The sequence below is a fragment of the Pelophylax lessonae genome (genome assembly GCF_965119305.1).
Source record: "Pelophylax lessonae genome assembly, chromosome: 5".
In the NCBI taxonomy this organism is placed as follows: Eukaryota; Metazoa; Chordata; class Amphibia; order Anura; family Ranidae; genus Pelophylax; species Pelophylax lessonae.
The window spans coordinates 433,674,801-433,702,008 of record NC_138772.1 but is presented as its reverse complement, the minus strand read 5'-3'; positions in this window follow the sequence as shown (position 1 = coordinate 433,702,008).

Sequence of the window (27,208 nt, the reverse complement as noted above, 5' to 3'; positions counted from 1 at the left end):
AATACCTGGTTTAATGATCATGGTATCACTGTGCTTGATTGCCCAGCAAACTGGCCTGACCTAAACCCCATAGATAATCTGTGGGGTATTGTCAGGAGGAAGATGAGACACCAGACCCAACAATGCAGATGAGCTGAAGGCCGCTATCAAAGCAACCTGGGTTTCCATAACACCTCAGCAGTGCCACAGGCTAATCGCCTCCATGCCACACTGCATTGATGCAGTAATTCATGCAAAAGTAACCCTGACCAAGTATTAAGTGCATACTATACTGTACATGGACATACTTTTCAGTAAGCCAGCATTTCTGTATTAAAAATTCTCCTTTTTATTCTAATTTCTGAGATACTGAATTTTGGGTTTTCACTAGCTGTAAGCCACAATCATCAAAATTAAAATAAAGAAATATAACACTCTGTGTGTAACACATCTATATAAAATATATGTTTCATTTTTTTAAGTGAATAACTGAAATAAACTAACTTTTTGATGATATTTTAATTTTATGAGATGCACCTGTGTATATACACACACACACACACACACACACATATATATATATATAGTATCTCACAAAAATGAGTACACCCCTCACATTTTTGTAAATATTTTATTATAACTTTTCATGTGACAACACTGAAGAAATGACACTTTGCTACAATGTAAAGTAGTGAGTGAACAGCTTGTATAACAGTGTACATTTGCTGTCCCCTCAACATAACTCCACACACAGCCGTTAATATCTAAACTGCTAGCAAACAAAAGTGAGTACACCTCTAAGTGAAAATGTCCAAATTGGGCACATTTAGCCATTTTCCCTCCCCGGTGTCATGTGACTCGTTAGTGTTACAAGGTCTCAGGTGTGAATGGGGAGCAGGTGTGGTAAATTTGGTGGTATTGTTCTCTCACTCTCTCATACTGGTCACTGGAAGTTCAACATGGTACCTCATGGCAAAGAACTCTCTGAGGATCTGAAAAAAAGAATTGCTGCTCTACATAAAGATGGCCAAGGCTATAAGAAGATTGCCAAGACCCTTAAACTGAGCTGCAGCTAGGTGGCCAAGACCATACAGCGGTTTAACAGGACAGGTTCCACTCAGAACAGACCTCACCATGGTCGACCAAAGAAGTTGAGTGCACGTGCTCAGCATCATATCCAGAGGTTGTCTTTGGGAAATAGATGTATGAGTGCTGCCAGCATTGCTGCAGAGGTTCAAGGGGTGGGGGGGTCAGCCTGTCAGTGCTCAGACCATACGCCGCACACTGCATCAAATTGGTCTGCATGGCTGTCGTCCCAGAAGGAAGCCGCTTCTAAAGATGATGCACAAGAAAGCCAGCAAACAGTTTGCGGAAGACAAGCAGACTAAGGACATTGATTACTGGAACCAAAACCTGTGGTCTGGTGAGACCATGATAAACTTATTGTGTTCAGCTGGTGTCAAGCGTGTGTGGCGGCACCCAGGTGAGGAGTACAAAGACAAGTGTGTCTTGCCTATAGTCAAGCATGGTGGCGGGAGTGTCATGGTCTGCATGAGTGCTGCCAGCACTGGGGAGTTACAGTTCATTGAGGGAACCATGAATTCCAACATGTACTGTGACATACTGAAACAGAGCATGATCCCCTCCCTTCAGCGACTGGGCCGCAGGGCAGTATTCCAACATGATAACGACCCCAAACACACCTCCAAGAAGACCACTGCCTTGCTAAAGAAGCTGAGGGTAAAGGTGATGGACTGGTCAAGCATTTCTCCAGACCTAAACCCTATTGAGCATCTGTGGGGTATCCTCAAATGGAAGATGGAGAAGCGCAAGGTCCCCAACATCCACCAGCTCTGTGATTTCGTCATGGAGGAGGACCCCAGTGGGAACCTGTGAAGCTCTGGTAAACTCCATGCCCAAGAGGGTTAAGGCAGTGATAATGGTGGCCATACAAAATATTGACACTTTGGGCCCAATTTGGACATTTTCAGTTAGGACTGTATTCACTTTTGTTGGCAGCGGTTTAGACATTAATTGCTTAATTGAGGTATTTTGGGGGGACAGCAAATTTACACTGTTATACAAGCTGTACACTCACTAAATTACATTGTAGGAAAGTGTAATTTCTTAAGAGCCGGTTCACATACAGGCGACCCGACTTTCCGGGGCGACCTGTGAAGTTGCGGTGCACAGCTCGCACCGCGACCTCGGAGCGGCATGCACAGACTTCATATCATTGAAGTCAATGCAGGTAGCCCCAAAGTAGTACAGGACCCTTTTTCTAAGTCGGAGAGACTTATGTCGCTCCTATTAGAACGGGTCCTGTGCTACTCTATGGCAGGCGACCCACGGCGACTTGTCAGGCGACCAGGTCGCCTGACAAGTCGCCCCAGTGTGAACGGGGTCTCAGTGTTGTCACATGAAACTATATAAAAAACTATTTACAAACATTTAAGGTGTACATACGTACATATACATACAGTATATACAAATACAGTCTCTTTTTGCATGACATTTTTCATTTCAACATTTTTTTTTTTTAAGATAACTAAATGATTGAACAGTACTCATGAACTTCCTGGACTGGGGAACTGTATTTGGATACATGGATACATGCAGTTAATTTGTAATGATACAGTTTCATTAGAACTGTGTATGTGAACCAAAGAAATCAACCAGAAATCTTCTTCGAATGCCTGTGAGGGGTAGCCTTAGGGCCCATTCACACTAGTAACTGCATGTGAATGACACAGAATCACGCTGTGAGTTCCTGTGCCATTCACATGCGGTTATGTGTAGTGTGATTTCAGCCCATTCGTTTGTACCATGCAATCTAATGCGGGCAAACGCAATGCATTTGCAACCTGCTTTTTGGATGTCGATAACTTTGCACTGACACCCGTTGCAGATCACTTTGGCAGTGCAATCTGAATTGGGCGCGGGAAACTGGCAAAGAATGAGGGTTTCCCACACAACATTGTAGTGTGAACCCCTTATACTTCAGGAAAAGGTTGTTTGGAGCCCACATTTCAATGGCAAGTGGACATCATCTGATATCATGTCGGTTCACTAACAATTTTGGTTGACTTTTTCTTTTCAGCTACCCCTTTACAGTCTAAAATTTTGTGATGCTTTCAGGTGCTTTTTGGAGTTTTGCCAAAGAAATTACATGGAACTGATGTTACGATTAATTCACTACATTTTCAGAATTTTCCCCAGCTGCATTGTGTGTTGGATTATTTATTTACTGATTAGGTTTAATTCTTGCTTGGAATTGCCCTTTCAAATGACTCTTTCTTTTGAAAATTTAAGGCAAAGTGAAAAGGTCACTTAACTCGTAACCACTCCAGAATTATACAGTATATATTTACCTATCCTTTGCTTCCCCTGCCACTCTGTTCAGCTGCGGAAAGGCAACGAGAGGACCGCTAATATGCAAACCCAGTACTTCAGACATACCTTGAGTCTGTGTTCCCCCTCCATCAAATAATGTTGTTTGATTGTGGATTACCTGCATGATTAAAGCAGTGAAAGCATTTTATTATGGGATGGGAGTTGGTCTTTTTTCCTGGTTCATAATTACGAGGAGACAGAAATGTTTGCATATGGCCCTGGTAAAACATCAGGACACTAAGAGGTTGATTTACTAAAGGCACATAGGCTATTCTCTTTGCAAGAAAATTTCCTCTTTGTTTAGTGATTGTGGGGAAATTTGCTTGCACATAATTGGATGATGGAAGTCAGCACAGCTTCACCTTATTCACTAGGCAGGGGTCTCCAAACTTTTTAAACAAATGGCCAGTGTACTGTCCTTTAGAATTTGAAGGAGCCAAATTCTGGCCAGTGGGGGGTAGAAAATGTCCCAGCATCAGTGAGAGTAAACAATGTCTCAGGCTTGGTGATCAGTGGCAGTAAAAAAAAAAAAAATCATAGTGTGATCAATAGAAGGAGAAATAGTTCCCCATCAATAGTATTAGTTGGAAGAATAGTGTCCTGTCATTGGTATTAGTGGGAGGGATAGTGCCCCTTCACTGGTATCAGTGGGAAGAATAGTGCCCCATCATTGGTATCAGTGGAAGGAATAGTGCCCCATTATTGGTATCAGTGGGAGGAATAGTGCCCATCATTGGTATCAGTGGAAGGAATAGTGCCCCATTATTGGTATCAGTGGGAAGAATAGTGCCCCATCATTGGTATCAGTGGAAGGAATAGTTCCCCATTATTGGTATCAGTGGGAGGAATAGTGCCCATCATTGGTATCAGTGGAGAGGATAATGCCCCATGATTGGAAACAGTGTGAGGAATAGTACCCCCTCATTGGTATCAGTGGGAAAAATAGTTCCCCATCATGGGTAGCAGCGGGAGGAAAAACACCCAAGGGCCAGATAAAGGCAAGCGAAGAGCCACACCCGACCCGCAGGCCGCAGTTTAGAAACCACTGCCTCTAGGCCATTGGAAAACTCCCTTTCAAAATAAACTACCTATTTGCCTTTGGAAAACCAACCCCTGTGAACTTAATGTTTTTTACTGTGATAATAATTGGGGTTATGTTATGTGACCATTTTATATATGAATAGTCAATAATTGCATACTTCTTTAAACCTTTAGCGTCCATTAATTGTAGGTCTGTGTCAAGGTAGAAAAACTCACCAGCAGGTATAGGTGAAAACAGGTACAGAAATATGCAGACAAGTGGGCATCTTCATGTAGACTAGCTATTCTTAACCAGGGTTCCATGTAACCCTAGATTTTCTCTAGAGGTTGGGGTCCTTGAGCTGTGGCTGACTGACCACCAAATTGATGGTAATGAATAGGTCTAGGGTCTACGCCACTTGGCAGAGCCAGCGTAGTGACACCAGAGATCATTTTAGTTGTCCGTAAGGGTGGCATTCTGACTACCACTGTAAGGGGGGCATTCTTCCAACTAGCTACTGATGTAGGGGCATTTTTTTTTCAGTAACCGCCAATGAATTGGTTTAAGCAGGAGTTTCTTTGGACCTGGAAATTATTTCAAGGGTTCTGCTGCGATAAAAAGGCTGATGTAGACTGTATACCTAGTGACCGGGCTGTTACCAACAATGAGAAAAAAAAGTCCCAGCATGGCCTGCAGAATGAAGGATAGTATAATATCTGTACTTTTCACTATTTAGCATTTCCTACAATCAGATGTGAACACATTTACGCTAATGTATTAATATTATTAAAAAATGAGCGAGGTTCTGGCCTCTTGATCACTTGAGTTTTGTAATTTTGGTATGTTGGGACGTAATAAACATCATTTTACTTATACTGTATCACCTGCTAACCCTATAGAACACGGGAATGTTAACAACTATCATCATCCTTTTAAACTCTACATCCATTATTTTCTGAGCAGTTGCTTTCACTGGCTTTCTTCTTTCCTAAATGAAGATGAGAATTCACACTCCCACGTATAGATATATAATTTCATGCTTCACAAATCCTTCGGGCAGTTATTGCAGTACTACAGTGACTTACACCTCCCCTACTTCATCATCACTTTTTCCCACTCTACTTCAACCTGTCAGACCTGACAGCAGAACTTTCTACACAGGTCTATAATGCATATATTGCTATCAGATTAGAAGAAGAAGAAGGTTAGGATGCACTGTAACTCCAGATATACTCTTTGCACTGGCAAAGGAGAGTAAGGATGAATGATCGGAAAACATCCAGCCAGCTTCTGTCCAGTACTGGTGCCCCTGTGCTATCTATTACTGTCATATATACCCCATAATACAATGGCAAAAATGAATGGGATAGAGTCTGATGAGTCACAGGATTCTCTCCCCATTCACAGGCCAGGTTACAGGCAGTGAAAGCAATGAAAGAAATTTCTCAATGGAGAAGGAGGAGGAAGTAAGGGCGGGTCCTCGTCTGGAACTATTTCACTGTAACTTTACAGAAGACCCAAAGTTTTTTTCCCCGCAGCACCCACTAGTGGGATTCACAGAACCAAAAGTTCAGCAGGAAGAGGACGGGGCATACCTGCAGTGAAGGTTTCTACAGGATCCAACTGCCTGCATGATGTGGGACATACTTCATTACAGGTAAGTTAGCTCACGAAAGCTATACAGAATTTTATTTTTTATTTTTAATGGCTAAACTTTAAATTTGACGAAATGCACACAGAAGTATGAAGCAACTGCTAAAACATGTTTTCTCTATAAATACTGTCTTTTTCCTACAAGTTTTATTTATACGTATACTGTACAATTACTAATTAATATGTTGACATTGTATTACATCATATCACAGTGCAGTATAAAATATATTTGTTTTTAGATCCTGGATGGAGTCTGAATCAGGAAAGCAGCCTAGGGTGACAACACAACTCCTCCTCCAGTACAGCAAGTGAGCATTGTCACCCTAGGGTAGGAAGTGTGTCACTGACAACATTTCCTAGTAAAAAAAGGAGGAAAGACAAAAAACAAACAAATGCAGCCACAACATAACAGGACTGGTAAGCTGCAATATAGAATGTTTGGTTTGGGGTTTAGATATGCTATAAAGTTGCATTAAACTTTTTTAATAATTACAGACAATTTACTTTACCTACGTTGTACATTCACATCAGCTCTCAAGCAACTTACAATCTAAGGCCAGCCATACACAGTTCAAATCTTGGCCGGTTCCTGCTGATTCTAATTGTTAATAGGCAGGCTGAATGTACCAAGTTAATCAATCGATCAACTTTGGTACAACCAGCCTGACTAATTCTCTTGCAATTATCGCAATAGCAGTCTGCTATAGCAGCTGCTAGCGATATTCACTGTCTTCTCCCGACAGGGACAGCTTCCCCCGTCCGCCCCCCGCTGGGAGCAGACAATTGCTCCGTAGGAGGTATTTCCCTGTCAGCACTGTCTGTGTTGATGGGGGAATTGAGCGAAAATAACCACGGGTTGCAGGAAAGAAATTTGCAATGTGAATGGCCTGCCTAGGGTACCTATCTCACATGCATACATATTAAGGCCAATTTAGACAGGAGCCAATTACCCTACTAGCATGCCTTTGGAGTGTGGAAGGAAAACCAGTGTACCCGGAGGAAACCCACGCAAGCACAGAGAGAACATACAAACTTCATGCAGCATTCTGGCTGAGAGTAAAACCAAGGACCCAAGTGCTGCAAGGTAGATGTGCTTACTAGTAAGCCTCTGTAATTATATCTTCCAAATAAACATTTTCTAAGTATTTGCTATAAATAAATACTTACACGTGTTGTCTTCAAATTGCTCAGTAATGCTTTCCTGAACATTCGGTCAGAAAGCACACACTTGAGCACCCTCAAATTCCATGTCCCATTATTCCTATCACTAAGGCCGGCCATAGACGGTTCAAATCTCGGCTGGTCCAGCATGAACTGTGTGTGGGCAGGCTGAATGTACCAAGTTGATTGATTGATCAACTTGGGTACAACCAGCCTGCCGGATTCCCTTGCGATTATTGCTAGTGGCTGCTACAGCCACTAGCAATAATCACTGTCCCCCCGTCCCCCCCCTGCAAGAAGCAGACAATTGCTCGGCAGGAGAAATTCCCTGTCAGCACTGTCTGTATTAATAGGGGAATTGTGCGAATTTCTTTCATTCAACCCATAGTTGCAGAATAGAAATTTGCACTGTCTATGGCCCGCCTTAGCTTCCGGGATGCCTACATTTGTGCACATGCAACATCTGCACATCCGGCTGTAGTTCTCTCACATTAGCATGCACAAAAGGGCGGTTATGGTAGGGCACCATAGGACCCTACAAGACCACCTAAAATCCAGAAAGCTGGGGCAGCAATTTTGAACTGGCAATACTGCCAAAGTGCTGGACTTAAAGGTTAAACCACTTATAGACTTTGAGTACAGAGATCTCTCCAGAAACATTGAAAGATGTTTGTTCTCATGAAAGAACAGGAGGCTTAGAAGGTAATAGATAGACAACCTTAATGCTGTTTTTTTGAGGAACAACATAGCAGTTAGCCAGGAACATTTAATCAGACCAATCTATTTATACCCATGATATGAAAACTGTAACTAGCCATATCTGCTGAAGTTGTTCATATGTCTGTAGGCTCCTTAAAGTGGAAGTTTACTCTAGAATTACTCAATGAACATTAAACAGCCATAAAACACATGTACATTGATGAATGCATAGCACCATGTTTGACTTCTGCCCGTGCCCTGGTTGTCCAGCAATCAGGATTGGAAAACTGCCAAATATTACCAGTGAAAATGTGCAACTTATGGTGTCCCTCAGTCCCCCTCCAGCTATCTACATCTTTGACAGCATCAGGGCACAGAGGAAGCACATTCAAGCACTTTCTAGTTAGGCTTTGTAATCACAAGACATAGATAGCATGAAAGAGGCTAAGCAACACCTTGAGTGGCATGGTGTTGCTGGACAACTGGAGGGTGAACAAAAGTTAAACATGGTGCTATGCATTTGTATAGTATATTTGTTATAGTGTAAGGCTGTTTAATGTTCATTAAACAATCCTAGGGTGAACTTCCACTCTTAATGCACCTAACACTGCATGTAGGTACACTTTTTAAAAGTGCCCCTCTTCCCTCTTGCTGAAACACAGCATAAAAAGCATAAAAAAATTACCTGTATGAGGAAAAAAGTTGAGCTGCCCATAAATGGATCGAAATTTGGCCAGTTCACTAAGGACCAGCACAATTTCAATCCATCTGTGCCTGTTCATGCTCGACAGAAAATGATCTAACGCTCGACTTCTGTCAAATGGGACTGTTGGAAAATGTTTGTCAATCAGCTGGCTACAGCCGCTGATCAGCGTATTCTAATAGCAGGGGGATCCTGCTGTCAGAACACAATGACACAGCAGTGAGGATTCCTTCATCCACCTCTCATGTGTGATGTAATATCTTTGAGCCCCGGTTCACACTTATGCGTGTGCGGGGTTCGCATGTAATGTCGGAGCGCACTGCTCCTTCATTACATGCAATCGGCTGTGCGGTGCGAGTTTAGCCATACACTTTGTATGGCTAAATTCGCACCGCACCCGCAGCAGACACGCACAGGACCCTTTTTTGCAGCCGCATCAGGATCGGATCGCACAGCGGTTCACACTTGTGCGATCCGATCCTGTGCGAACTGCAAGATCGCACTGCGATATGCGATCAAACTGGGGGTGTCGTTAAGATTACATTGACACCCCCAGCGTATCGCATATGGCAGTGTGAACTGCCGGGGGTGCGTGTGCGAGGCGGGAACAGGCTGCGGATTCGCAGCCTTCCCGCATTGCATAAGTGTGAACCGGACCTGATGGCCCATAATTTCCTTCAATTAAACTGTGACAAGACTGAAGTCAGGTTTACTGGCACCCCCCCCCCCCCAACCCCCCATCAATTATGTGAGGCCAGACCTAAAAGCTTATCTATAGATGGCACTGTACCTGAGCTTCAAGTGAATCCTGGATCCTCTTCTTCTCAGGTCTCTCTTCGCTGCTCCTGGCTCCTCCCTCCTGCAGCTTGCTATGGAGGCACCCAGGCAGAGCTGTAGCTCCATGTGCCCATTCAGACACAGAGCTACCGTTGGGGCGCCCCCTTTCATTGGCAGCCGCAAGAGTCAATTGCGCCGCTGCTGTGTCTTAGCCAATCAGGAGGGAGGGTCCCGGATGGCCGAGGGACTCGTGGACATGGCTGGGTAGAGATGGGGCTCAGCTAAGTATTAGGAGGTGCTGAGGGGGCTGCTGCACACAGAAGGCTTTTTATCTTAATGCATAGAAAGCATTAAGATAAAAACCTCCTGACTTTACAACTCCTTTCAGTCTAAATTGAAAAATCTAGGGGTGATACAAACATTGCTCGGGTGAAACATTGCTCAGCTGTGTCCTATGCTATTATACACTGTAGCTGAAAAGCTGATCCCTACATTTCTGTTCTCCGGACTTGACTACTGCAAAGCTCTTCTCAACGGTGTACCTAAATCCACTATTAATCAACTACGATATGTACAAAATTCTGCAACCAGAATCCTAGCTAGGTCTGGTACAAGTAATCATTTTACCCCTATCCTGAAGTCCTTGCACTGACCACCTGTCATGTTTTGCATAGACTTTAAGATCCTCTTGCTCACCTATAAGGCTCTTAATGGCTTGGCACCCCATTAACTCTCTAAACTTTTATCGACTTACTCCCACCCTTGTAACCTCCGCTCTTCAAGTTCTGATCTTCTGTGTGTCCTCTACTCACCTACACTTTATGGGAGACAGAGCCTTCTCCTGCTATGCCCCAAAACTCTGAAATTTACTTCCAAAGAAGTGAGTCAGAGAGTCATCATCTCTAAACTCATTCAATTCAAATCTAAAAACTTTTTTCTATAGACAAGCTTTAACTTAATTGTCATTTTTCCCTTTATGTTATCCTGTGTATTTCTGGTGATTTTCTTGTAAATCGCTTTAAGAGACGCCTTTCACACTGGTTCATTTCAAAACTGCCAGTAAAATGCCTATGTGTTAATGGAGCACTTTTGCTGTGATTTTTAAAGGTAATGTGACTCAAAAACTGCACCAAAAATGCTTAATGGGAGCATTTTTGAGGCGCTTTTGAGGCGGTTACCATTAATTTAAATGGAGAGGAGCGCTTTTGGTGCGGTTTTTCTTAGCTCCCCAAACATACCCCAAAGATGGTGCAAGCAGGATTTTTTTCACCACAACAAAAGCGCACTGCCCAGTGTGGAAAACTTCATTGATTTTAAAGGGACCATTTTTCTTGAGCTTTTCAGCCTCTTTTCTAACACAAGTGCTTGAAAAACTCCTCAGTGTGAAAGCAGCCGAAAGGCGCTATATAAAATAAAGTTTACTATTATTATTATGTGTGGTTGGGGGAATCCCTTTAATTCTTTTTTTTTTCAATCAGGCTGATTAAAAAAAATGAGGCATCTGTGGCCAGCATTAGATCCTAACCACTTGCCGATCAGCCTACGTAGTTTTACCGCGGCAGGTCGGCTTTATTACACGAAACGATGTACCTGTATGTCGCTTTGTGTAATAGACAGTGGGGGTGTGCACACGCCGCCAGAGGTGCGCAAATGCACAGATTGGCCAGAGGGGAAGCCAAGCAGCGGGTCCGCCAAACGCGACGTCCGCCGGCCACCCGCGATCACTCCCCATTGAGGCAGAACGGCGGTCTGCCTATGTGAACAAGGCAGACTGCCGTTCTGTCACAGATGAACACAGGGATCCTGTGTTCGTACTATTCAGGAACACATGTCTCTGTGTTCATCTAGTAAGTCCATCCCCCACACAGTTAAACAATATAGCGTATACAATTTGTTGTCCCCTCAAAATAACTCAACACAAGGCCAATAATGTCTAAATTGCTGGCAACAAAGTGAGTACACCCCTAAGTCAAAATGTCCAATTTGGGCTTAAAGTGTCAGTATTTTGTGTGGACACCATTATTTTTTAGCACTGCCTTAACCCTCTTGGGCATGGAGTTTACCAGAGCTTCACAGGTTGCCACTGGAGTCCTCCTCCACTCCTTCCACAGAGACATCACGGAGCTGGTAGATGTTAGAGACCTTACGCTCCTCCACCTTCCGTTTGGGATGCCCCACAGATGCTCAATAGGGTTTAGGTCTGGAGACATGCTTGGCCAGTCCATCACCTTTACCCTCAGCTTCTTTAGAAAGGCAGTGGTCCTTTTGGAGGTGTGTTTGGGGTCATTATCATGTTGGAATGGTGCCCTGGGGCCCAGTCTCCGAAGGGAGGGGATTGTGCTCTGCTTCACTATGTCACAGTACATGTTGGCATTCATGGTTCCCGCACGGAACAGTAGCTCCCCAGTGCCCCCAGCACTCATGCAGCCCCAGACCAAGACACTCCCACCCCCATGCTTGACTGTAGAAAAGACACACATACTCTTTGTACTCCTCACCTGGTTGCTGCCACACATGTTTGACATCATCTGAACCAAACATCTTGGTCTCATCAGACCACAGGACATTGTTCCAGTAATCCATGTCCTTAGTCTGCTTGTCTTCAGCAAACTTCAGCAAACTGTTTGCTGGCTTTCTTGTGCATCATCTTTAGAAGAGACTTCCTCCTGAGACGACAACCATGCAGACCAATTTGATGCAGTGTGCGGCGTATGGTCTGAGCACTGACAGGCTGACCCCCCACCCCTTTAACCACTGCAGCAATGCTGGCAGCACTCATATGTCTATTTCCCAAAGGCAACCTCTTGATATGATGCTGAGCACATGCATTCAACTTCTTTGGTCGACCAATGCAAGGCCTGTTCTGAGTGGAAGCTGTCATATTAAACCACTGTACGATCTTGACCACCGTGCTGCAGCACAGTTTCAGGGCCTTGGCAATCTTCTTATAGCCTAGGCCATCTTTATGTAGAGCAACAATTCTTTTTTCAGATTTGCAGAGAGTTCTTTGCCATGAGGTGCCATGTTGAATTTCCAGTGACCAGTATGAGAGAGTGAGAGCGATAACACCAAATTTAACGCACCTGCTCCCCATTCACACCTTGAGACCTTATAACACTTTGTAACACTAATGAGTCACATATCACCGGGGAGGTAAAATGGCTAATTGGGCACAATTTGGACATTTCCAGTTAGGGGTGTACTCACTTTTGTTGCCAGAAATTTAGACATTATTGGCTGTGAGTTGAGTTATTTTGAGGGGATAGCAACTTTACACTGCTATACAAGCTTTACAGTGTAGCAAAGTAGTGTGTTGTCACACGAAAAGATATAATAAAATATTTACAAAAATGTGAGGGGTGTACTCACTTTTGTGAGATACTGTACTTACTGCAATTTTTTTTACCAAAAAATGTGCCAGAATAAATATTGGCCTAAATGGATGAAAAAAATTGACTTTTAAAAACATTTTATTGGATATGTCTCATAGCAGAAAGTAAAAAATATTGTTTTTTTTTACAGAATTTTTTGTTTATAGCGCAAAAAATAAAAACCGCAGAGGTGATCAAATACCACCAAAAGAAAGCTCTATTTGTGGGACAAAAAAAATACATCAATTTTATTTGGGTACAACGTTGCACGACCGCGCAATTATCAGGTAAAATAACGCAATGCTGCTAGACGAATTACCATCCTCCTGATCAGATCTTGGGGAATGGAAAGACTTGCCTAGACGCCATGGGCAGACACCAGTGGCAAGGTAAATATATTATTCAACATTTTTCCCCTATATGTGATTTTTTTATACTTTATCTAAGAGTTTTAGCAAGGAGGAGAAGGGACGCATTTAAAAAGTGGACTTTGCATTTTATGTGTAAGGTCTAAATTCAGTTTGCTACATAATATTGTGAATTACAGAATACAAATCAGCAAAAGAACATCAGAATGCTTTTAAAACTACACAAAGGGAGTTAAGAACAGACAGTTGGTTCTTGGCCGTTGTTAAAAAAAAAAAAATCTCCCCTCCCCCTCTACAACAAGACTTCGGCCGAGCTGTTAAACAGAAAACACTCACTGGAACAAATATCTGCACTATATATTAGGCAACAAAAATAAATACACCAAAACATTCCTGCAGGGTGACAGCTGCTGCAAAGGGAAGGGAGACTATTTAAAGAAAAGATAAATAAAGTTTAGAAAAAACACCTTTAAATTTAAGGTATACATTTTATTTTAACATTAATTCATGTAGATTTTTAAAGTGTAAGTTCAGTTGATTACTTGTACAGGAAAACCTTGGATTGAGAGTATCTTGGTTTGAGAGCGTTTTGCAAGACAAGCAAAATTTTTTTAAAATAAATTTTGACTTGATAATCAAGCGATGTCTTGATATACAAGTAGCGTCATGTTACAACTTAGTATAAAAGAGAAGAGAGGCGCCTCTAAGTGTAGCAATATGGTTACATTTAATGAGGGTACAACATTTAGCAACTCATATGATTGATGGTTAAAACAGGCACATCTAAGTATGCAGGCATCCGGTTTAAAGTTGTCCAAATAGACCATCTTCCGCACCGCCATCAAAGTCATCCCTTCCACACTGCGCTCCACGAGCGCTTCAAGCCTCGCTTTCAGATCGCTCTACTGCAGAGTAGTCTTTCCGGTCACGACTGCAGACTGATGGAGGTGAGGAGCATGGTCTATGTGGATAGCTTTACCCCGGATGCCTGCATACTTAGATGTGCTTCTTTTAATCATCAACCATGTGAGTGGCTAAATGTTGTACCTTCATTAAGTGTAACCATATTGCTACACTTAGAGGCACCTCTTCTATTTTATATTCTGTAGTTCCTGTTGGATTTTGCTTCTAATCCCCTTGTGGAGGCGCCATTTGTGGATGGACATTTTATGGTTACACAACATATCACATTGCTATAATCTTTTTATATGGACTATAAATTGAAGGACTTATTTATAAACGGTTGTGGAACGAAACATCTGAGTTTCCATTTTTCTTATGGGGAAATTTGCTTTGATATACGTGTAGCACCCTACAAGGTAGGTGCTAGGTAAAAGTATAGTAGGCCTGGTCTGCTTATCAGAAGGGCCATGATTTTCAGCTGGTCTGTCATGGTTCTCAGGTGTGGCTGTTGAGGCTGGGGAGTCTCCCCACTGTGCTTAATGAGGGCTCTCATTGGGCAGTGGGGGAAACCCAGCCAATGGCTCACCCAGGCTTATATCTACCCCAGAAAGGCAGATTCTGCCACACAGCATTCTGGGAGTGGGTATAAGTTTGAGGAGAGCACATGACGCAGCGTCTTTGGCAGGAGCAGAGTGCCAGGAGGGAGTGCACAGCTGTCTCTCCTCCTGTCAAGAGGAATCGGGTGTCCCAGGTGGCTTGCCTGAGGGGACAGAGGGCTGAGCTGAGCTGCAGAGAGGATCCGGTGCAGAGGACCAGCAGGGCTGAGAGGGGTCGAGTTTCAGGAAAGCATTCCCAGTCGTGAGTACTGCAAACTGCCCCTGGGGGTCTGCCTAGTGAGAGGGGACCACTCCGGAGAAGGTCAGAGGGATCCAGGAGCTAGCTAGCCGGTGCAGGAAAAAAGTAAAGGGGGTGCCAGTGTTGACCCTGAAGAGTAAAGGGGGTGCCAGTGAGGGGGCCCTGAAGTATTCAGTGTACAGTGGAAGTGTACAGCGTGCAGTGTACAGTGTTGAGAGTTGCAGCAGCAGCAGTGTTAAAAAGACTACCTTAGTCAGGAAGGACTGGAGGGAGCAGTGGCAGAGACTTTTGCGCTAACCAGAGTGTCAGAAGTCAAGTTTCAATACAGTGCAGCAAGTCAGTGATTTCAAGCGCCAGCAAGCGTTGGTCGGCATCCAGCCAGCGTCAAGTCAGCGCTGAAAGGCATTTTTTCTCAAGTGTCCCAAATTGTACCTAGTTGAGCCAGAGGTCAGGGAGATATGTGTTGGGCGCTAGTTGCCAGAAGGAATGTCCACCAAAAAAGACACAAAGGTGACCGATAGGTGCTTTTTGACTGTCCAAGGTAGCCAACATCCAGGGCAGCACTGGCGGTTAAACTTCAAGAAATCCCGCTGGCAATAAAAGAGAAGAACAGGCGCCACTGTAGTAAGCCAAACCTTTATTGCATAGCAGAACGATATAGTAACTTACATTAAAGAAAGCTTCAATCCATGTTCCGTGTAATGGTGTTTCTTAGCATCTAGTCTGCACTGTTCCGGCCGTCCTGCGGCCAAGAAGTGACGTCATAGGAAGCAAGTCCACGGAGCTGGTTAAACCGGCAGCCGCAATGGAACGCAGGTTAACCGGAAGTGACGTACCGCGTTTCAGAGCATGCGTACTCGGCTCCTTCTTCATACTCCGAAACGCGTTACGTCACTTCTGGTTAACCTGCGTTCCATTGCGGCTTCCGGTTTAACCAGCTCCGTGGACTAGCTTCCTATGACGTCACTTCCTGGCCGCAGGACGGCCGGAACAGTGCAGACTAGATGCTAAGAAACACCATTACACGGAACATGGATTGAAGCTTTCTTTAATGTAAGTTACTATATCGTTCTGTTATGCAATAAAGGTTTGGCTTACTACAGTGGCGCCTGTTCTTCTCTTTAGTTGAGCCAGAGGAGTATCCCACTCATTCCCTTCTCCCATCCCCATATAAAATAAACAAAACAAACCAAAGATGCCGGCTTGTTCTCTGACTCAAATCTCACATTTGGGCATTCAGCTTAACCTCCCTGGCGGTATGATTATGTCTGGAAGTTCATACCAAAAGCGGTACAATTATTTTCATGGAAATTTGGTGTTATGTATTATAGGCCTACAATTCTTAGTAATTACTGACTTAAACCTGAGCAAAGCAAGACTCTAGTAGACATCCCAGATGTGATAAATTTTGAAACACAAAATCATGAATTATAATCTCATAAATAATGTAATTTTATTCAATAATGCAGTAAATAAGGAAATTTGTCAAAGAAAGAAAATTCAATACAAATGCTGCGTGTGATAAATCTTGAAACAAGGAACTACACAAAGTCCAACGTCACAGTCTGGACAATGGAACCTAGTTTCCTTTCGGACTTTCTTTCCATTTCTATCGCGTTTCGAGCAGCAAACAACACACATCCTGGTTGGTGCTGCCTTTTTTGCAGTTGGCGGAATATAGTCTGCAAAGTGACGGCCGGTCAGACGCTGTGGGTTGACCACGTCAACAGCGCGACGTCCAGGTCTATTTTCAACTCCTGATGGTGTCTGGTACTTTGCAAAAATCTGCTCAGCCACCTTCCAGACAAACTCGGAATGAGCAAGAGGGTTTTCACTGTTGGCTTTGTGCAGGATGTAAGCGTTCCATAGACATTGTTCCAGAAGGTGTCTAAATATTTTTTTATAGTATTTTTTTTGCTGTTTTCGTACAGCGGGATAGAAGGTCATGGCCTGATCGGCTCTGTCCACACCTCCCATTGTTTTGTTATAGTCAATTACGACCTGTGGTTTCAGCACATCAGTCCCACGTTTTGTATGGACCGTGGCAGTGGAGGTAGTGTGAACAGTGCTCATAAGACACACATCCTTCTTGTCTCTCCATCTCATTGCCATCATCTTTCCCTTCTGCCAGGCAACCATCTCTCCGGTTTTTAGTTTTTTTTTGGCAAAAAAAGATGGCATGTCTCGACGGTTAGGCCGAACGGTACCATATGCGTCGGTTCTATTTTGTAGCAAAGTATCATATAGTTCCGGGGAGGTATAGAAGTTGTCCGTCGTCAAACAATATCCCTGGTTCAGCAAGGGGTCAAGAAGTGTCAGGACGGATGATGTGGCAATCCCATAGTCGCTGTACCTAGGGTTGAATTTAGTGCCTTTGCCGGTGTAAATTATGGAATTCCATATGTACCCCGTGGATGACTCGCAGAGCATATATGTTTTGATGCCAAACCGCGCTCTTTTTGATGCGATGTACTGAATCCAACTTAGTCGACCCTTGTAGGCCATCAAACTCTCATCCACGCTGATGTCCCTTTCTGGCACGTAGGTCCGCTGGAAATTTCCCACAATAAGTTGCCATACCTCCCAGATCTTTTTCAGTTTGGGTGCAGGATGCGTGGCCTCGTCAAATTCCTCATTGTTTGTGAAGTGGAAATACTTCATAATCAGGGAGAAGCGATACTCAGACATCACGGTCCCAAAGAACGGTGTGGCCAGTAACCTGTTGGTGGTCCAGTACCATTTTTGGAACGGTTTCCCCACCAACCCCTGAAGAAAGAGGAGTCCCAAAAACAGCCACATGTCCTCTTTTGTTACCGGTTCCCACCTTCTGCTTCGGGAAAGCCTGGCTTGCAGCGTTCCGGATTGCTGCTGTTGGTAGCGATTCGTCTCGGCGACAATTAATTCAATGACCTCCTCAGTGAGGAATAATTGCAGGTAGGCCAGAGGATTGTCACGCTCGACATCTACCTTCATCCCAGGTGATCCGGTGAAGGGGAATCTTGGGGGCGCTACCTGGTCCGCATCGCAATCAATAGCGCACCAAGTGCGCACATCGCTGAGGTCAGGGTCATCGCCGTTCTCACTTGCCAGATCCGTGTCAGTGTCAGTGTCGGACGACAAATCACCGCATGACTCGCTATCGCTCACTTCCGCGAGCACCTCCGGGTCGCTGTCGCTGCCGCTGTCATTCAGCTGGTCCAAAAGCGGTTTAGACTGGCGCTTTTTTGATGCCATAATATATACTTTTTTTTTGGGCACAAATCACAAGTTTACTGAAGAGAGGGGCACTGTACTGTCAGATGTGTGATTATCTGAGGTGATACAGTGTAATCCTATCAGATTACAGTGTATCACCTCTTTTATTTTGTTTCACTTTTCAAATTTCCCGCCCAGTTCCGCTCCCGTGCGCCGCCTCTGCTCGCAGGGAACGGAACCAGGAAGTCAGACGCCGGTCACCCGGCGATCGGAGCGAAGGACATCGCTGGATCGCCGGGACAAGGTAAGTGGAATGCTTCTGGGAGCCAAGGGAGGCTCCGCTGGCACTCTGCAACTCTACCCCGAGCGTGACTCGGGGTTACCGCTCTTGATATGAAAATTCAACCCCGAGTCACGCTCGGGATTACCGCCTAGGAGGTTAAATGTGCTGTTGGTGTTACCGGTGACCATGGCAGACCCACATCAGGCCCAATGCCTGGAAATATTGCTACATAAGAGTGCTTTGGATTACAAGCATGTTTCCGGACTGAATTATGCTCGCAATCCAAGGTTTTACTGTATTTAGTAAACTGAGCCTTGTTCAGCTAAAACATGAGATGAAGATATTTAATTCTTATACAATATTGACGTCTCTCTCTCTATATGTAGGTGCATTTTCTGAACTCAAAGACCATATGCTTATGGTGGGTGATTTTTGTTCTTTTATCTGTTTCTGTTTGTTCAGAAAATGACGGAGAGATGTACATAGGCCACGAGACCTTTAAATTTAGTGTCAAAGCAGGAGTAGAGGAGAGGAGTATACTATATGTTGTCTGCTCTCAGATCTTATGGCGGTGCCTTATGAAGGATACAGGTCAGATCATAATGGCATGCTGGGAAAAGTCATTCCATTACAGCTGGCCAACACACTTCTTCTTTTAATTAATAGTCAATGTACAATTGAATTCACAGATTGGACTATAGAAAACAGATATTTGATTGGTTGCTGGGGGTTACGGTGGTCTGTACAATATAACTGCATGGCGCGCCTATTTGTGCCTTAGTGCCCATGCAGTGTAGTCCAAATGTTTATCACCTAAAACAGGGGTGTAAAATGTTTTTTCCATGGGTGAGTTCATCCCTCTCAAATTCTTTGATATAGAGAAGGGAGGCTCAACCCCCTGGCCCGCTGAGCCCTCTGATGTGACCCATGACCTCCAACCAGGGAAATGCAAGCCCATGCTCTTGAAAAGTAAGTCAGCAAGCCCAGATTGCAATCAACAGGTTGCCAACCCGCCGTTCCGGGGCATCAGAATGCACGGAGCCGGCACCAGCAATGGAGGAAGCAGGAGGCTACATAGAGAGCAGGAGCCGCATAGGTCGATGCTTCCTCTGTAGCACTGGCTCCTGTCCCAGCTGGAATAATACCGAGTGCACTTCTCCTGGGACCTTTCTAGCAGCCTAGTGATGGCAGCAAAAGCTGGAAGAGGAAAAGGTCAGTGTATTAACCACTTGCCGACCAGCCGCCACACTTATACTGTGGCAGGTCAGCTCTATTATGTGGATTGACATACCTGTATGTCGTTTCGTGTAATAGACAGTGGGGGCACACGTGCGCGCACTGATTGGCCAGAGGGGGAGCCAATCAGCGGGTCCAGTGGACGTGATGTCCGCTGGCCACCCGCGATCGCTCCCCATAGAGACAGAATGGTGGTCTGCCTATGTAAACAAGGCAGACCGCCGTTCTGTCAGAGATGAACACAGGGATCCTGTGTTCCTGCTATTTAGGAACATAGATCTCTATGTTCATCTAGTCAGTCCACCCCTCACACAGTTAAAAAGCACCCCCTAGGGATACACCTAACCCTTTGATCACCCCTGGTGTTAACCCCTTCCCTGCCAGTGTCATTAGGACAGTATCAGTGCATATTTTTAGCACTGATTACTGTAGTAATGTCACTGGTGCACTCGAAAGTGTCAGTTAGATGTGCGATCTGTCCGCCGCAAAGTGTCACCTTCCCGCTAAAAATCGCTGATCGCCGCAATTACTAGAAAAAAAAACCAAAATAAATAAAAATTACATAAATCTATCCCCTAGTTTGTAGACGCAATAACTTTTGCACACACCAATCAATATACACTTACTGGGATTTTTTTTACCAAATATTTGTGGCAGAATACATATTGGCCTAAATTGATGGAAAAAAAAATGTGATTTTTTTTTTTTATTGCCTGTGTTTAATAGCAGAAAGAAAAAATATTGTTTTTTTTTTTTTTTTTCAGAATTGTCGCTTTTATTTTGTTTAGAGCACAAACAATACATGCAAAAGAAATCTCTATTTGTGGGAAAAAAAAGGACATCAATTTTATTTGGATACAGCTTCGCATGACCGCACAATTGTCCGTTAAAATAACGCAGCCCCGTATCACAAAAAATAACCTGGTCATTAAGGGGGTAAACCCTTCTGGTCCTTAAGTGGTTAAACATCACATACACTGAACTTTTGCAATGGGCATATTAGCACTTATAAAAAAAGTGTTATTATTAGGCTACCTTCACACTGATCTACAGGTGCAGTGCAGTGTTACCCCGGTGTTAGCTGCATTGAGCCATAGACTTCTATTATATGCTGCGGGTTTAGTCTGCTTACTGGAAGCACATCAAAACTCCTGAATGGAGGAGATTTGCTGCACATTCAGAAAGTGCACCAGACCTACAAGATGTAATAGAAGTCTATGGTAAAGTGCAGATAACCCGCAGGAATACCGCAGTAAACCACAGCGCATCAGTGTGCAAGCAGCCTTAAAGAGGTTGTACACTCGTTTAAATTTTTTTTTTTTTTTTTTTACAACCTGCAAGAGAAACGCATAATGAGCTAGTATGCATCGCATACTAGCTCATTATTAAATACTTACCTTAGAACGAGCCCCCGCCGTGCAGCTTACTCACCTGTATGACGAGCGACATGTTCAGTCTCCCGTCTTCCGGGATCGCGGCATCCGGCCATCTGATTGGCCGGAGCCGCGGTGACGTCACTCCCGCGCACGCGCGCGGGAGCCGACGGTAACGGCATGGGGCTCTGAAGGAACGGCACGAGCGGCCGTTCCTTCAGAGCGCATGCGCCAGTGACGTCACTGGCTGCATTAAAGGTAAATATCTCCTAAACTGTACATGTTTAGGAGATATTTACAGTACCTATAGGTAAGCCTTATCATAGGCTTACCTATAGGTACAACTTCCTGAGGAGGGTTTACTTCCTCTTTAAGTGAAAAGAGGGGTTTTAAAATGGAGTCTACACGCAAACTGCAAGGTTAGAAATATGTCATGAACAGAGTGCAGGTGTCAGGAGTATGTAATATACAGAGTTTAGGAGAGAGGAGTAGGTAATATACAGAGTACAAGAGCCAGACGTACATACAGCCTAGCACTCCTATGATTAATTTCACCACCAATCCATTATGCTGCATAACAAAGCAATACCTAATATTCACACACACACTGTACACCCACATACAAATATACTGTATACACACATACACACACACACTGTACACCCACATACACATATACTGTATACACACATACACACACTGTACACCCACATATACATATACTGTATACACACATACACACACTGTACACCCACATATACATATACTGTATACACACATACACACACTGTACACCCACATAAATATATACTGTATACACACATACACACACTGTACACCCACATACACATATACTGTATACACACATACACACACTGTACACCCACATAAACATGTACTGTATACACACATACTGTATACCCACATACACATATACTGTATATACACACACTGTACACCCACATACACACACTGTACACCCACATAAACATGTACTGTATACACACATTGTACATCCACACACACACTGTACACCCACATAAACATGTACTGTATACACACACACACACACACACACACACACATGTACACCCAATTAAACATGTACTGTATACACACATACACACACTGTACGCCTACATACACACATTGTACACACATAAACACACTTTATATACACACCTACTGTTATACCCATATACACATACACTGCATACACATGCAGACACACAAACACTGTCAATACACCTACATACACACACACATTAATTTACCCCTCTGGTGACATGGCTGGCTTTCCCATGAACTGCTTCTCCTGGAAGGAAAGTGTGGGATGGTGGTGCAGTGGCATTAAGAGCTGTGTCTTGTTTAAGGCTGCCCACCTTATTCTTGTATAGACAAAATGTTGCTGCCCAAAAAGGAACATGTTGGGCAGCCACAGGAACCAGGCGGTAAAGAAATATGGGCTGCAGCAGCATTGACACCCAGATCTCTGGGCAAGAAATGTACGGCATGTGCCCCAGATGCCAGGCACGACACCCATGCTGCAGATGCTCTGGGAGGGTTTGGACCTCCATACCCCCCATTTTAGCTATACACTAGACCTAAAGTATATCCCTGTAAGGTTTTATTGCTCTCTCTATCACTATTAGAGAAATACATTTTTTTTTTTTTCAAATTTGTTCTGGTGACTGTTACCATGACCGAAAGTAAGGAAATGTCCAAAAATTTGATTTCTCACAAGAACAGAAAAAGAGGAGAAATCTTTCAATGGGGAAACTTGTTCAGAGCAAACTGTCTAAAAGGGGATTTCACTCACTTTGGAGAGATCTCCTCATACTTCCTGTTGTTTATATAGGGCAGGACGTGAAAAAAAAATTACTCCAGATGGCAAACATGAAATGGCAGGGGTTTCTAACCAAACCCCACTCTATTCAAAATGAAAAAGAAACTTCGGTTTTACATACACAATAAAGAGGATCATCACTCTAGAAAAAAAAAAAAGAATAGTCAGCAGCAACTAAAGGACACTTTCCTGTCCAAGGATCCAGCGCTGATGGTTCTTCATTGGTCTTTGAGTCACTGGCACCAGCATGTGGGAAAGCGACTGTAACTCCCTGTGGCTTTACAGCCGCCTTCCCTCTGTGCATGCGAGAGCCACAGTGCACTTTATGAATTGTCCCACAGCTTTCTGGGACATGTGGTTTATCCCAGGAGGCTGCGCGTAGAGGGGGGGCTGAACTTTAGCAGAAGTGGGACCGGGTACCTATCAAAACTAGGTACCAGCTCCCCCCAAAATAATGTAATGTGACAAAAGTTGAAGAGGAGGAGGAGGCAGAAAAGTGGAACTTCCCCTTTTGGGTGAAGTTCCGCTTTAAGTCAAATCCTAAACTCTATTAAAACTAAATTCTAATAAGTTGTTAAAAAAAAAAGTTTATCAAGCATTATTATATGGTATTAAAAAAAGAAAAAGAAATGAAGTACTTTTTTAATTAGGTTTGGAATCAAATTCTGCTTCTAACTTTTTCAAGGAATTGAGGAAAATTGACATCTTTTCTGCCAAATAATCAAGGTACCCTGGAACGCAGCCTATTCATATTTTAAAAAACCCTATGAATCACAATCAACTTCCAACTCAGCCATGTTTTTTAAGAAATTAAATCTTCACTTCTTTGATAACTTCTTCTCTTAAAGATAGGTTTGTTGTTTAGACCATCCAAGTTACCTGCAAGTTGATTTAATAGAGGCAAGAGAAAAACAGATGAAAGCATTAAATAACCCTTAACTCTTTAAAAACAGGATATTGTTCTAACACTTCATCTGTCGAGAAAACTACACACATCTTTTTTGGGCTGAGACCGGGACAGAAGATCACAGCATAAATTATTTAAAAAGTGTATATACTGTATATAGTATCTCACAAAAGTGAGTACATCCCCACATTTTTTGTCAATATTTTATTATATCTTTTCACGTGACAACACTGAAGAAATGACACTTTACTACAATGTAAAGTAGTGAGTGTACAGCTTGTATAACAGTGTAAATTTGCTGTCCCCTCAAAATAACTCAGCACACAGCCATTAATGTCTAAACCGCTGGCAACAAAATTGAGTGCACCCCTAAGTGAAAATGTCCAAACTGGGCCCAATTAGTCCTTTTCCCTCCCCGGTGTCACGTAACTCATTAGTGTTATAAGGTCTCAGGTGTGAATGGTGAGTAGGTGGGTTAAATTTGGTGTTATCACTCTCACTCTCTCATACTGATCACTGGAAGTTTAACATGGCATCTCATGGCAAATAACTCTCTGAGGATCTGAAAAAAAGAATTGTTGCTCTACATAAAGATGGCCTAGGCTATAAGAAGATTGCCAAGACCCTGAAACTAAGCTGCAGCATGGTGGCAAAGACCATTCAGCGGTTTAACAGGACAGGTTCCACTCAGAACAGGCCTCGCCATGGTCTACCAAAGAAGTTGAGTGCACGTACTCAGCATCATATCCAGAGGTCGTCTTTGGGAAATTGACGTATGAGTGCTGCCAGCATTTCTGCAGAGGTTGAAGGGGTGGTGGTGGGGGGGGGTTCAGCCTGTCAGTGCTCAGACTAATAATGATGGCCTAGGCTATAAGAAGATTGCCAAGACCATGAAACTGAGCTGAAGCACAGTGGCCAATACTATACAGCAGAGTCATATCCAGAGGTTGTCTTTGGGAAATAGACGTATGAGTGCTGCCAGCATTGCTGCAGAGGTTGAGGGGGTAGGGGGTCAGCCTGTCAGTGCTCAGACCATACGCCGCACACGGCATCAAATTGGTCTGCATGGCTGTCTTCCCAGAAGGAAGCCTCTTCTAAAGATGATGCACAAGAAAGCCCGCTAACAGTTTGCCTGTAGACAAGCAGACTAAGGACATGGATTACTGGAACCATGTCCTGTGGTCTGATGAGACCAAGATAAACTTATTCAGTTCAGATGGTGTGGTGGCAACCAGGTGAGGAGTACAAAGACAAGTGTGTTATGCCTACAGTCAAGCATGGTGGTGGGAGTGTCATTATCTGGGGCTGCATGAGTGGTACCGGCACTGGCGAGATACAGTTCATTGAGGGAACCATGAATGTCAACATGTACTGTGACATATTAAAGCAGAGCATGATCCCCTCATTTTAAAGACTGGGCCACAGGGCAGTATTCCAGCCTGATAATGATGCCAAACACACCTCCAAGGCGACCACTGCTTTGCTAAAGAAGCTGAAGGTAAAGGTGATGGACTGGCCAAGCATGTCTCCAGACCTAAACCCTATTGAGCATCTGTGGGGCATCCTCAAATGGAAGGTGGAGGAGCGCAAGGTCTCCAACACCCACCAGCTCTGTGATGTTGTCATGGAGGAGTAGAAGAGGACTCCAGTGGCAACCTGTGAAGCTCTTGACACTTTGGGCCCAATTTGGACATTTTAACTTAGGGGTGTACTCACTTTTGTTGCCAGCGGTTTAGACATTAGCTACTGTGTGTGTTGAGTTATTTTGAGGGGGACAGCAAATTTACACTGTAAGGGCTCTTTCACACGGAGCGGACCGCATTGCGATCCGCTCTGGCACTTTTTTTTTTTTTTTCACGGAGCGGATGACATTTGTGTCATCCGCTCCGTATGTCCGCATATCATCCCATCCGTTTGCGGATGATATACGGACATAATGTATGTCTATGGGCATTGTGGATGTCAGCGGATGACACCGCTGACATCCGATTTTGCATCCGTTCTGTTTTTTACACGGAACAAAAATAGGGTTCTGTTCCGTTCCAAAAAACGGAACAGAACTGAAAGGATGAAAATCGGATGCCATTGACATACATTATGTCCGTATATCATCCGCAAAAAAATAGGATGATATACGGACATGCGGAACGCCCGTGTGAAAGGGCCCTTATATAAGCTGTACACTCACTACTTTACATTGTAGCAAAGTGTCATTTCTTCAGTGTTGTCACATGAAAAGGTATAATAAAATATTTACAAAAATGTTAGGGGTGTACTCACTTTTGTGAGATACTGTATATATATATATATATATATATATATATATATATATATATATATATTTTTTATGAAAAAGGTAGGTTCAGGTGACTGCTAGTGCATGGAAAACTGAAGTAAAAACTTATGAAAGAAGGCATGCCCGATAGAGACAAGTGGCTATTTTAACATTTATTGCATACAGTATTACATAGGCATAGTCCACTATCGTAGCGGTCAGGGACCCTGAGAAATGCCATGCAGCCATGACTAAAGTGCATGCATATGGACACCAAAAGAGGTTGCAGGGGATTAGCAGCTCTGAGATGCAATAAAGGTTAAAAAATATAGCAAAAAATCACATTTTGTTTTAAAAAAAAGGCAGTTGTTTATTATAAACCATGGTTAAGCAAACATAAAAATGTTATTCATTTAGGATTTATGTTTACTTCAATCAGTACTTATATGTATGCCTTTAAAAGATATCAGATGGCATTTTCTGACGATATGTATGCATATCCCATGTATTGACTAGTCTACCCCTGTGAAGGCAACCAGTGGACAAGTGAGACACGGCATAGATGCTTTGCATAGTGCTGCTGACACTACAGTGTTCTCTATAAATAAGACGTTGAGGATGAGGTAGTGGGTGAAGGGTGTTAGTAACTAATTATAGATTTATATGATCTAGCTGAGGTGTTACCGTAGAACACACTGTTCTAATAGAGGATACAGCCATGATAAATGAAAATTAACCTTTTAGCACTAGCATTTAGATTTCATAATGATGAATTATAAATACATAACTGCTTCTCACATATTTACAATTGCAATCTAATAGAGAAATGGATTTCCATATATAATTGTCACTTTCTACATTCTTTATAATGGCTGTGTGAAAGAGTTTTATTTATAGAGGAGGTCATCACAGGAGTTACTAAAACACACATTAAAGAGATTCCCTGATTTCAAATCAAAAGCTTATCAGCCAAGAGCTGATAAATTCTTACCAATCTATCCAAGAATGGAAGATCGGCTGCTCTACTGCTTTGTGGTCCAGGCCTTGGCATAACCATACTGAAACCTAACCTACCTGAGAGACGGGGGTGAGCAGTCTATAAAACTGTACATCTGGGCTTCAACGCTGACCGATGTCAATATCAAATTTTTATTCTAATCTCCACTCACTGTTACATAATAAAACATGGTGGCATTAGTTCTTGCTAGAG